This window comes from Nannospalax galili, unplaced genomic scaffold (genome assembly GCF_000622305.1).
Source record: "Nannospalax galili isolate Female #2095 unplaced genomic scaffold, S.galili_v1.0 scaffold1623, whole genome shotgun sequence".
In the NCBI taxonomy this organism is placed as follows: domain Eukaryota; kingdom Metazoa; phylum Chordata; class Mammalia; order Rodentia; family Spalacidae; genus Nannospalax; species Nannospalax galili.
In genome coordinates, this window is record NW_008349082.1 from 89,975 (window position 1) to 100,944 (window position 10,970).

A 10,970-nucleotide genomic window follows, 5' to 3' on the forward strand; every position below is an offset into this window, starting at 1 on the left:
AGCCCAGATAACAAGGGGCATGGCAGAGGAAGAGTATTTGCCTTTTGTTTGTTTGGCCTTCCTTCTTGCCAATGAGTTGATTTATCCTATTCCTGCTCTTGCTGATTCCTTCCCTAACATCAGAACCAGGGTGCCCAGGCTTCCATTGCTGACTAAGCCTCAGCAGCTCCTCAGAAACCCTCCAGATTTTGGGTGCCAGATTGGGACTGCTGAGACTCCTGGACAGAGCGACTACCAGGTTCTTGCCCTTTCCAGCATGAAGCAGACCTTGTGGGACTACTCTGTCTGCTAAGTCACTCACCCAGACTCAAGGACTGAGATGGGTTTTCAGCCTCTTGGGTGTGATTCAGCTGTTTTTATTATGTTGAAGTAAGCTGATTAATAAACTAGATATGTCCTGTCAGTTCTGTTTCTCTAGAGAACCCTGACTAATACCAGTTGTGGTACTGGGAGTGGTTCTGGAGGAACAGAATTGTAAGGTTGAATTTCTCTAGTGGGCTTGGTGGTATGCAGGAGGGGTTCTCCAACTCGAAACCTACAGTTGCTAAAGACTCACTGAAAATGTATGATGTGAACTACTTAAATATTAATAAATGCGTTTGACTGTCCTGATTCACTTCTTCTGAGGAGCAGGCCATTGAGCAGCCTTCCTTCTGTAGTCTGCTTCAACGCCTGCTTCCAGGTTCCTGTCTCGGCTTTTCTCCACAAAACATTTCCCTCAATGTACTATAAGCCAGATTGGTTTGGGTCATGGTGTTTATCACAGCAAGCTGGGGCGTTAGGGAAGAACAAAAGATCCCAAATGACAAAGCAATCCTAGGCAGAAAGAGCAAGGATGGAGGTATCATATTACCTAATTTCAAACTGTGCTACAGAGCCACAGTGACAAGAAAGGCATAGTACTGACATAAACAGGAACTAGACCAAATGACCACAATGGGTGACAAATGGATACAATTACTACTGCCTGAGTTTTGACAAAAGTGTCAAAACATACATTGGAAGAAATCCTCTTCCATAAATGGCGCTCTAGATGTTCACATGTAAAGGAAACTAGACCCTCATCTCTTACCCTGTATAACAATCAGTCCAAGATGAATCACAGACTTTAACGTAAGACTTTCAATTCCCAAATTATAGGAAAACATTAGCAAAACAATTGAAGACATGGGTGTATGGAACTCAGATGTAATTCATTTGGTAGAGTGCCTAGCAGCCACAAAACCCTAAATCTAATCCTCAGTACTGCATAAACCAGATATAGTGACACATACCTATAATCCCAGCAGGTTTTAATGGAGGTCTTAGAGACACCCTGTTTGAGAAGATGTTGGTACAGCAATATGAATGAAGTAGAGACAGGAGGATCTGAGGTTCAATGTCATCCTCAGCTGCATAGAGAGTTCCAGAGCAGCCTGGGCTACATGAGATCTTATCTTTAAAAAAAGCTGGGGATGTACTTCAGAGTACTTAACTAGTATGCATGAGTCCTAGATTCAATCCACAGCACCACATAAACTGAACGTAGTGCCATATGCCGGTAATCCCACCACCAGGGAGGCAGAGGCAAGAAGGTCAGAGGCCATCCTAGGCTACACAGTGAGTTGAAATCAGTCCAGGCTGTATAAAACCCTGCCAATAAATAAATAAATAAATAAATGTTAAATAAAATATGTATAAGTAAAGACTTTCTGAAAGACTTCAATAGCACACAGAATAATCTCATAAATCAATACACAGGATTACATGAAATTATAAATTATACAGCTGCTATAAAGGTACTGCAAAGCAAAGGAAATGATCATCAGAATGAACAAACAGCTTATAGAATGGCAGACAATGCCAGGCATTCATCCAACAGAGGATTTCTCCTAGACTCTATTAAGAACTCCAACAGTTATACACAGAAAAAAAAATCATCCAATCAGCAAATGGGCTAATGAACTGAACAGACAGTTCTCAAAGGAAAAAATGCAAATGGTAAATAAATATTGGAAAAAGTGTTCAACATCCTTAGCCACTGGGGCAGTGCAAATTAAAACTACATGGAGATTCCTTCTCACCCTTGTTACGAAGGCTATCATCAAAAAAAAAAAAAAAATGACAATAAACACGAGGGTAAGGAAAAAAGAGGAACATTTGTACACTGCTGATAAGAAATGTAAATGGGTCCAGCCACTATGCAAATCAGTATGGAGAAGCTACAGAAAGCTAAAAATAGAATGACCATCAATGGTCCAGTTATACCGTTCCTGGCTATGTACCCAAATGATTCTAAGTCAGCACATCACAGAGGTGATCACACATCCATGTTTACTGCTACACCGTTCACAACAGCCAAGACACGAAACTAGCGCAGATGCCCATCAACGGATGAATGGATAAAGAAAACATGGAATATATATGCAATAGAACTCTATTCAGCTGAAAGAAGAATAAAATTGTGACATCTGCAGTTGAATGGTTGGAACTGGAGATCGTTATGTTAAGCAAAGTAAGCCAGATTCGAAAAGACAAACATTCCATGCTTTCTCTCATATGCAGAATATAGACTTGAATTTACATATACATCTATGTAGGACATGGAAGTTGAAAGAGGACTGGGAGGGGGGAGGAAAAGGGCTAAAGGGAAGGAGAAGTGGACGCAAGAGAGGGTAACGGAACACGGGACATGAAGGCAGGAGAACTCTTGGAGGGAACAAGAGGACCAACAGGAGGAGGGGAGGGAAGAGGCTGTGGGGGTGGAAATGAGATCAGAGTGTGACGATTCCTGCCTCCACAGTGTCTCAATGAAACCCATTACTTTGAGAGATGGAAGGGTACAAAAGAGGACAGGATGGGCAGGGAGCAGACATGGGGCAGGGGAGTCCACCAACTCTTACTGTGTGTGAAAACGCACTAAGGAGGGCTGGAGAGATGGCTCAGCGGTTAAGAACACTGGTTGTTCTTGCAGAAGACCCGGGTTCGAATCCCAGCACCCACATGGCAGCTAACAACTGTCTGTAACTGCAGTCCCAGGGGATCCGACAGCCTCTTCTGTCTTCTGCGGGCATTGCACGACATGGGTGCACTTACCTACACGCAGGCAATACATGAATACACGTAAAATAAAAATAATTAAAATTTTTAATTAATGTGTGTGATTGTGTATGTATGTGATATGTATGTTTGTGTGCACGTGTGCAAGTGTGGGCATGCGAAGAAAAAAAATTCTTTTTATGCAAAGTTTTTAAATCCCTAATACAATAAGGGAAGACATTGGATGGAAACCAGTAAGAAGAGCAGAGTTCAAAAAAGAGGATTTTTAACATGAGAAAAAATGAAGTCTATTTAAGTATTTAAAAATTAGAATAGATGCAGCAGTATGCAGTTTGTATTATATTCTTTATCCTTCTCTAAATATCTCATTCCCTGGAAGGAGAAATCTGGAAGGAAAAGATCAAAATGAGATGTAACAGATTTTAAGGACGATACAGCGGCTTCATTGGTATGACTGTACCAACATCTTCTCAAACAGTGCGCTTCTAAGGCCTTCACAAATATCTGCTCTCCTGGGCCAATGAGATGGCTCAGTGGGTAAAGGTGCTTGCCACCAAGCCTGATGACCTGAGCTTAATTCCTGGAACCCGCATGGTGGAAGGAGACAATTGATTCCCCAGCCTCTACACATGTGCCCTTCTGTCATGCATCCCCCCCCCAAAAAAATAAATGTAATAAAAATTAAATAAATAAAATTGGCTCTTACCAGCTCTTCTCCCTGCTTAAGGCATTCAATATATTAAAACTATTGATTCATATCATGTTTGAAACAGGCCATATTCTTCAGAGTTGGATCTTTCTTTAAAATTTTTTTGAATTATTCATTTTTACTTTAAATGTATGAGTGTTTTGCTTGTGTGTACATAAGTGCACCGTGTGTGTGCAGAGTCTTCAGAGGCTAGAAGAGGGTGTTAGACCCTCTGGAACTGAAATCACAAAGGGTTGTTAGCTGTCATGTGGGTGCTGGGAACCAAACCCAGGTCCTCTGGAAAAGCAGCCAGTGCTCTCAATCCCTAAGCCATCTCTCCAGCCTTCAAAATTGGATCTTTCAAACTTATATAAGTAGTTGCTGGCCTGTGGTGATGTTGCCACCTCACTCTCCTTTTTTTTAACTTGTCTTCATTAAATTTTGTTGTATTTCACACAGAATATCTCAAACAATCTGAATCTTCTTTATAGCCCGGTCCCCACCAGCAACCGCCCTTACCCCCTCTACTGGAACCCATATATACTCTGTCCTGGGTGTTAAGGCCCACTGTGTCAAGTCAGTGTCCCCAGACGTTCCCCAGTGCAAGACCATCCACGTGAGGTCTAGTCAGATTCCTCTCATCTATCTATCCAAACACCTATCATTTTCTTTTTCTTTTAACAGAGCATAGGGTGGGAGTTTATTTACAGAGGAGTGGGCGTCCCCCATTTACAGCTGCACTGGAAAGTCCACACTCAAATATAGACCCGGTGACTTCCCATCAGCCGCAGAAAAAGGTGAGAGAGGTGCTTCCTGGCATTCTCGATTTGTATATCCTTAGCCCCTCCCCCACGTGAAGCTAGGGTCCTCTGATTGGGTGGGAGGGGCAACTGACTCCCCCTCAACTCCTTGATGAGCGTTGGAAGGAGGTGCCATGTCACTCTTCGTTTGGCTTGCTTGGTTCTAATTTGGGTGGTGGTGGTGGTGGAGGATTTTCTTGCTTCATTTTGAAGCAAGTTTATTTCTTTCATTTGGTTTTGAAACAGCCTCCTACTCTGTAGCACAGGCTGGCCTGGAACACCTGATGCTCTGGCCTCAGTCTCCTGAGTGCGGGGACCGCAGGAGAGCTGTCTCTCTCCGTCTTGGTTCTAGAACCTCCGTTGCCCCTTCTGTGGCAGTGCTTCTGTTAGTTTTGAGGAAACTGTGACTTCAGACATGGAAAAGGAAGACTGTGTCACAGCAGTAAACACGCAGCATGTTGACCTTGAGGTTCCACCAGGAAGCCTCTGCTGCCAGGGAGACAGTTACTCCAAGACTGCCCTCAACATTGCCGGAAATCATCATCCAGTTCACTCAGTAAGTGATCCTGGGACGGTTAGATTGCTTTCAACCACACACGAATCATCTGGACAGTCAAATTTCTTTCCCAGCATCATCAAGCTGGCTGTTCTGCCTCACTAATGTAGGCTTCTGATGAGCTGGGGATGGAAATAGGGCTCAAAATCCGGGAAAACTAGGTTTTTAAATGAGGAACAAGGCAGGCCCAGGACAGATGTTTCAGAGGAGAGCAAAGCTTAGCACCTAAGTCCTGTATGCCTGAGATCATAGAACAGGGAGAAAAGTTCAGATAACAAGAATCCAGGAGATGAAATCATCAAAGTGTCATTTTTAAAGTTGCCTCATGTCAGTGCAGGCCCAGGAATGATGGAGATAAAATTCTTTTCCTTTCCCTGAAATATTTCTAATAGTTCTAAAAATAATTGGGGTTCTCCAGGGAAACAGGGCCAATAAGGAACACTATACTCTCACCTGATCTTGGTTCAGAGTGAGTCAACAAACTGAACCCACAAGAGAGCCCCAACTATAATTTCTACCTGGAGGCGAGTGAGTTAAGATCTAGGAAGAGATGATACGTCAGACTGTTTGAAAGCAGGAGTAAAAGCCGACATTCATCCCAGTTCAAAGGCACCTGGACAACAGAGACTCTCCTCCTAAGGAAGTCAGTCCTTTTGTTCTATTTAGGTCTTCAACTGATTGGAGAAGGCCCACCCATACCAGGGAGAGCAGGCACCCTTACCCAGTGAATCCATTCCAATGTTAATCTCATCCAAAACCACCCTCAGAGAAAGACCCAGAACAATGTTTCACAGAGTACCATGAGGGGGTTTAAAACTTAGGAACTGTTTACAGTAGGGAGAGATTCCGTCTTCCAAAGGGCTTCATGAAAAGATCAGTCTTTCAGCCGGAAATGGAGGGATGACAATCGTAACACACTAGCAGGCAACATTTCTAATGAAAGAAATGTTTTAAGAATCAGGGGAAAAGCCGGATGTGGTGGAGCACACCTTTAGTCCTAGCACTTGGGAGGCAGAGGCAGGAGGATCTTTGTGAGTTCAAGGCCAGCCTGGTCTATAGTGAGTTCCAACCCACGTGGGCTACAGGGAGACCCTGGTCTCAAAAGTACAAAAAAAAAAAAAAATCATGGATGGGGGGGCCCAACTAAAGGAAGGGACCTGCCAGGCTGGGGCAGAACCCATGCCCCTGACTTCCTGACCAAGGATTCTTTCCTCCTAACCAGGGATGAAAAAAAGGGGCAGCCTGGGCATATCACAGCTCAGTGAAAGGAACCGCAAAGGAAGGACATATCTTGCCAACTTCTACACCTAGAGCTGTTTTCTGAGGATTTTCTTAGATGTGCCTGGTACCCCATTGGGGTGTAGATGAAAAGACTTCTGAGGAGGGGCTGGAGAGATGGCTCAGTGGTTAAGAGCACTGATTGCTCCTGCAGAGGACCTGGGTTTGATTCCCAACACCCACAACCGTCCATAATTCCAGTTCCAGGGGATTTGACGCCCTCTTCTGACTTCTGTGGGTATTGCACAACATGGGTGCACTTACACACATGCAGGCAATACACTCACAGACATAAAATAAAATTAATAAAAATATTTTTAAAAGACTTCTGAGGGGACTGCAAATACCTAATCAACACCACCAAAGCATTACGTGAAGCATACTGCAAGTCCGAAGCAATGCATTTCCAGTTCGTGAAATGAATATCGATCACTCCCTGCCGTGTCATTCACTGTGAAAGTCCGGCGAATACAAAGGTGAGCAAAAGCTCATCATATGCCTGAAAGGAACCCACCGTCAACTTGTATTACTGTCCCCCCATCCCCTGTCAAGTCCGCACCCCCATTTCCCCCTTTCCTCCTTCACAGCACCTGTGGCCCACTAGTCCTCCCTCCCGCACTTAGAGCTCCTTCCCCTCCTATCTCAATAGTCCCTTTCTACTCTCTGGCTTCTGCAGTTACCCCAGGTTACCTACTCACATCTGCGGACTTAGAGCTAAGTTACTCCAGGTTAATTACTCTCATCTGTGGACTTAGAGCTAAGATCCACAGATAAGAGAGTATTTGTGGCATTTGTCTGTCTGGGTCTGGATGACCTCACTTTATAATATTTTCCAGTTCCATCCATTTACCTACAAATATCAGGATTTCATTTCTCTTTATGGCTGAATAGAATTCCATTGTGTATGTGGACCACATGTTGATTATCCATTCATTGATTTATGGACACATAGACTGCTTCCATTGCTTTTTAAAATATTTTATTTATTATTTTTATTTTATGTGGATGAGTGTATTGCCTGCATGTATATAAGTGTACCCATGTCATGCAGTGCACTTGGAGGTCAGAAAAGGGTGTTGGATTCCCCTGCAACTGGAGTTACAGACAGTTGTTAGCTGCCATGTGGTACTGGGAATCGAACCCAGGTCCTCTGCAAGAGCAGCCAGTGCTCTTAACCGCTGAGCCATCTCTCCAGACCCTGCTTCCATTTCTTAGCTAACAAGTAACTCTGTAGTAGGATATGGAGCCCTGTGGGTCTATGTCAAGGAGTGGCAGAGCAGGGTCATATGGTAGATCTAGTTTTCGCTCTTTGGGAATTCTCTATACTGATGTCCATAATGGCTGCAGCAATTTGCAATCCCACCGTTAGCAACGGGGGCTTCTTTCCCCACATCCTCACCAGCGTTTGTTCTCAGTTCATCTCTTGAGCTTCCTAGTTCTGACTGGAATAAGATGACATCCCAAAGCAGTTTTAATTTGCATTTTCCTAATTGCCAAGGATGTTGAACACTTACTTTATTTTTTGGTCTTTTTTGAGACAGGGTCTCCTTGTAGCCCCAACTGGCCTGGAACTATGTAGACCAGGCTGGCCTTGAGCTCATTGAGATCTGCCTGCTTCTGCCTTGTGAGTGCTGAGATTAAAGGCATGGCCCACCATACCTGGATCTTGAATACCTTTTATTTTTTATTTTTTTAAGTTATTCTTCTCGTTAAGATTTTAATGTAGATGTAAATGAAATTCTTTTTTAAAAAATTAAGTTCCCATATTTTTTAGAATAAAGATTAGTGCACAAATACAGCCCAAAGCCAACAGAAAAAATAGTTTTGCCCTGTCATTTCCCTAAGAAAGCAATGCAGTTACCCAGAATAGGCTGAAAGAAAAACAAAACAAAAAAAAGCAATCTTCTGAGTTTCTAGGCTTCACAACAGGACATGTTAAACTATGTACAACAATTTGATGTGCAAGTGTGCAGTAAATATGTATACATACATTCCTGTCTGCTGTAGCTCACCCTAGTGTACGGAGTGGATCAAGCTGCACTAGAAATGAGAAGAGGCTACACAGTGAACAAGAAAATGGAGGGTGCAGTGGTTTGGACACCAGAAAATAATAAATGCTTGGCTAATTACTTATTTTAACTGTGGAGCAGACTAAAAAAGTTGTTTTGAAATAAATGGTAGTTATAAGGGATGCTTGCTGTGGCGTCTGTTAAGTGCCAGTTGTTTGTTTTTTACCGTAAGAGCACTGATCTGATTACACAGTGCCAGTAACGTGGCCCCACTGTCCTGAGGATCCTCTAAGAGCCAGCTGTAGCTCTAGCCATGCTCGTATTCATGAAGAAACCGTTACACTCATGGAGAAAAACAGACAAAGGCAGCAAGAGGAGCAGGAAGAGAAGCCGAGGAGGGAAGAACGGGAGCTAAAAGCTAGAAGGAAGCAAGAAGCTGAAGAAAAGGAGACCGGAGAGTCACCAGACATCGAAGGAAGACACAGAGAAGAGCGACAGCCAAGAAGATAAAGAGCCTTCAGCAAAGCGGAGCAAAAGGGAACAGGATTAAAAAGACAAAGTAAAAGTGAACACGAAACTTCCAAAGCCAAGATATGTGTGGAAGAAAGGGGAAAGGTGTCCAACCCCAGAAGTGCAGAAAAGGCCAGCAGATGTGCCCCCCACACCCATGGCGGGGATTTGAGTGTAGGCGAGGCTCAGCGAGAGCCTTTGACAAGAGCACGAAGTGAAGAAACGGGAAGAATTGTACCAGGACTGCCTTCAGGCTGGGCCAAGTTTCTTGATCCAATCACTGGAACCTTCCGTTACTATCATTCACCCACCGACGCTGTTCATATGTACCCACCGACAATGGCTCCTTCATCTGTACCTCCTTCCACCACGCCCCGCCCCCAACTCACAAAATCAAGCCCCAGACTCCTGCACAGTGAGACAGGGAACCGTCCAAACTGAAGCGCTCCAACTCCTCCCCAGACCTCACCCAGGCCATTCAGGAAGAAGAAAAGAGGAAGCCAGCAGTAACTCCAGCAGTTAATTGGGAAAACAAGCCAACATCTTACCCTAAAGCTGAGATCGCAAGGCAACTTCCCAAATTTGGAACCTCAATCCTGTTTTTGGAGGATCTGGACCAGCCCTTACTGGACTTCGTAATTTAGGAAATACTTGCTATATGAACTCAATATTGCAGTGCCTGTGTAATGCGCCACATCTGGCTGATTATTTGAACCAAAACTGCTATCAAGATGATAGTAACAGGTCTAATTTGTTGGGGTATAAAGGTGAAGTGGCAGAAGAATCTGGCATAATCATGAAAGCGCTGTGGACAGGACAGTATAGGTGCATCAGTCCAAAAGACTTTAAAGTCACCATTGGGAAGATTAATGACCACTCTGCAGGATACAGCCAGCAGGATTCACAGGAGCTGCTTCTGTTCCTTATGGATGGTCTCCACGAAGATCTGAACAAACCTGGTCATCGGAAGAGACACAAAGAAGGAAACAGTGACCATCTGGATGACTGTAAAGCTGCTGAGCACACGTGGCAGAAGCACAAGCAGCTCAACGAGTCCATCATCGTAGCTCGTTTCCAGGGCCAGTTCAAATCCACAGTGCAGTCCTCACCTGTAAGAAGTCCAGGACCTTCGAGGAACTCATGAATTTATCTCTGCCACTAGCATCCACAAGTAAATGCACATTACAGGATTGCCTTAGATTATTTTCCAAAGAAGAAAACCTCACAGATAACAACAGATTTTTAAATTTTATTTATTTTTATTTTATGTGTATGAGTGTATTGCCTGCATGTATGTGAGTGCACCCGTGCCGTGCAATGCCGCAGAGGTCAGAAGAGGGCTTTGGGTTCCCCTGGAACTGGAGTTAAGGACGGTTCATAGCCGCCATGTGAGTGCTGGGAATTGAACACGGGTCCTCTGCAAGAGCAGTCAGTGCCCTTAACCGCTGAGCCATCTCTCCAGCCCCTTGAATACTTTTTAAAAGTTAGCTCTTAGCCATTTTTATTTCTTCTTTTGAGAATCCTCTGTTCAGATCCATAGCTCATTTGTTGATTGGGCCATTCATTTTCTTGATTATTTAGTGAGTTCTTTGTGTATTCTGCATATTAATCCTCTATTGAAAGTATAGTTGGCAAAGATTTTCTCCTGCTCCATGGGCTTCCTCTTCACTCAACTGATCCTTGTGTTACAAAAGACTTTTAGCTTGTGGGGGTCCCATTTGCCTCTGTTAGTCTTAATTTCTGAGCAAACAAAATCCTACTCAGAAAGTCTTTTCCCGAACCTAGATCTTGTAGCAGTTTCAAGTTTCACATTGAGGTCTTTGATCCATTTGGAGTTGATTTTTGTTCAGGATAATGGATATGGGTCTGATTTCATTCTTCTGTATGTGGAGCTCCAGTTTTCCAAGCACTTCATTAAAGATGCTTTCTTTCCGCCAGTGTGTATTTTTGGCATCCTTGTCAAATATCAGGTGGCTGTAACTATGTGCACTCGTGTCTAGGTCATCTAGTTTGTTCCACTGATCTACATGTCTTTTTTTGTGCCAGTACCATGCTGTTTTTATTATAAAGCTCTGTATTGTATTTTAAAT

At 43.6% G+C, this 10,970-nt stretch overlaps 1 pseudogene; it reads left to right on the top strand.

Moving 5' to 3' along the window:
* Nucleotides 1-4,942: 4,942 nt before the first annotated feature.
* LOC103744621 lies at nucleotides 4,943-10,116 on the top strand (annotated as a pseudogene).
* The last annotated feature ends 854 nt before the right edge of the window (nucleotides 10,117-10,970 follow it).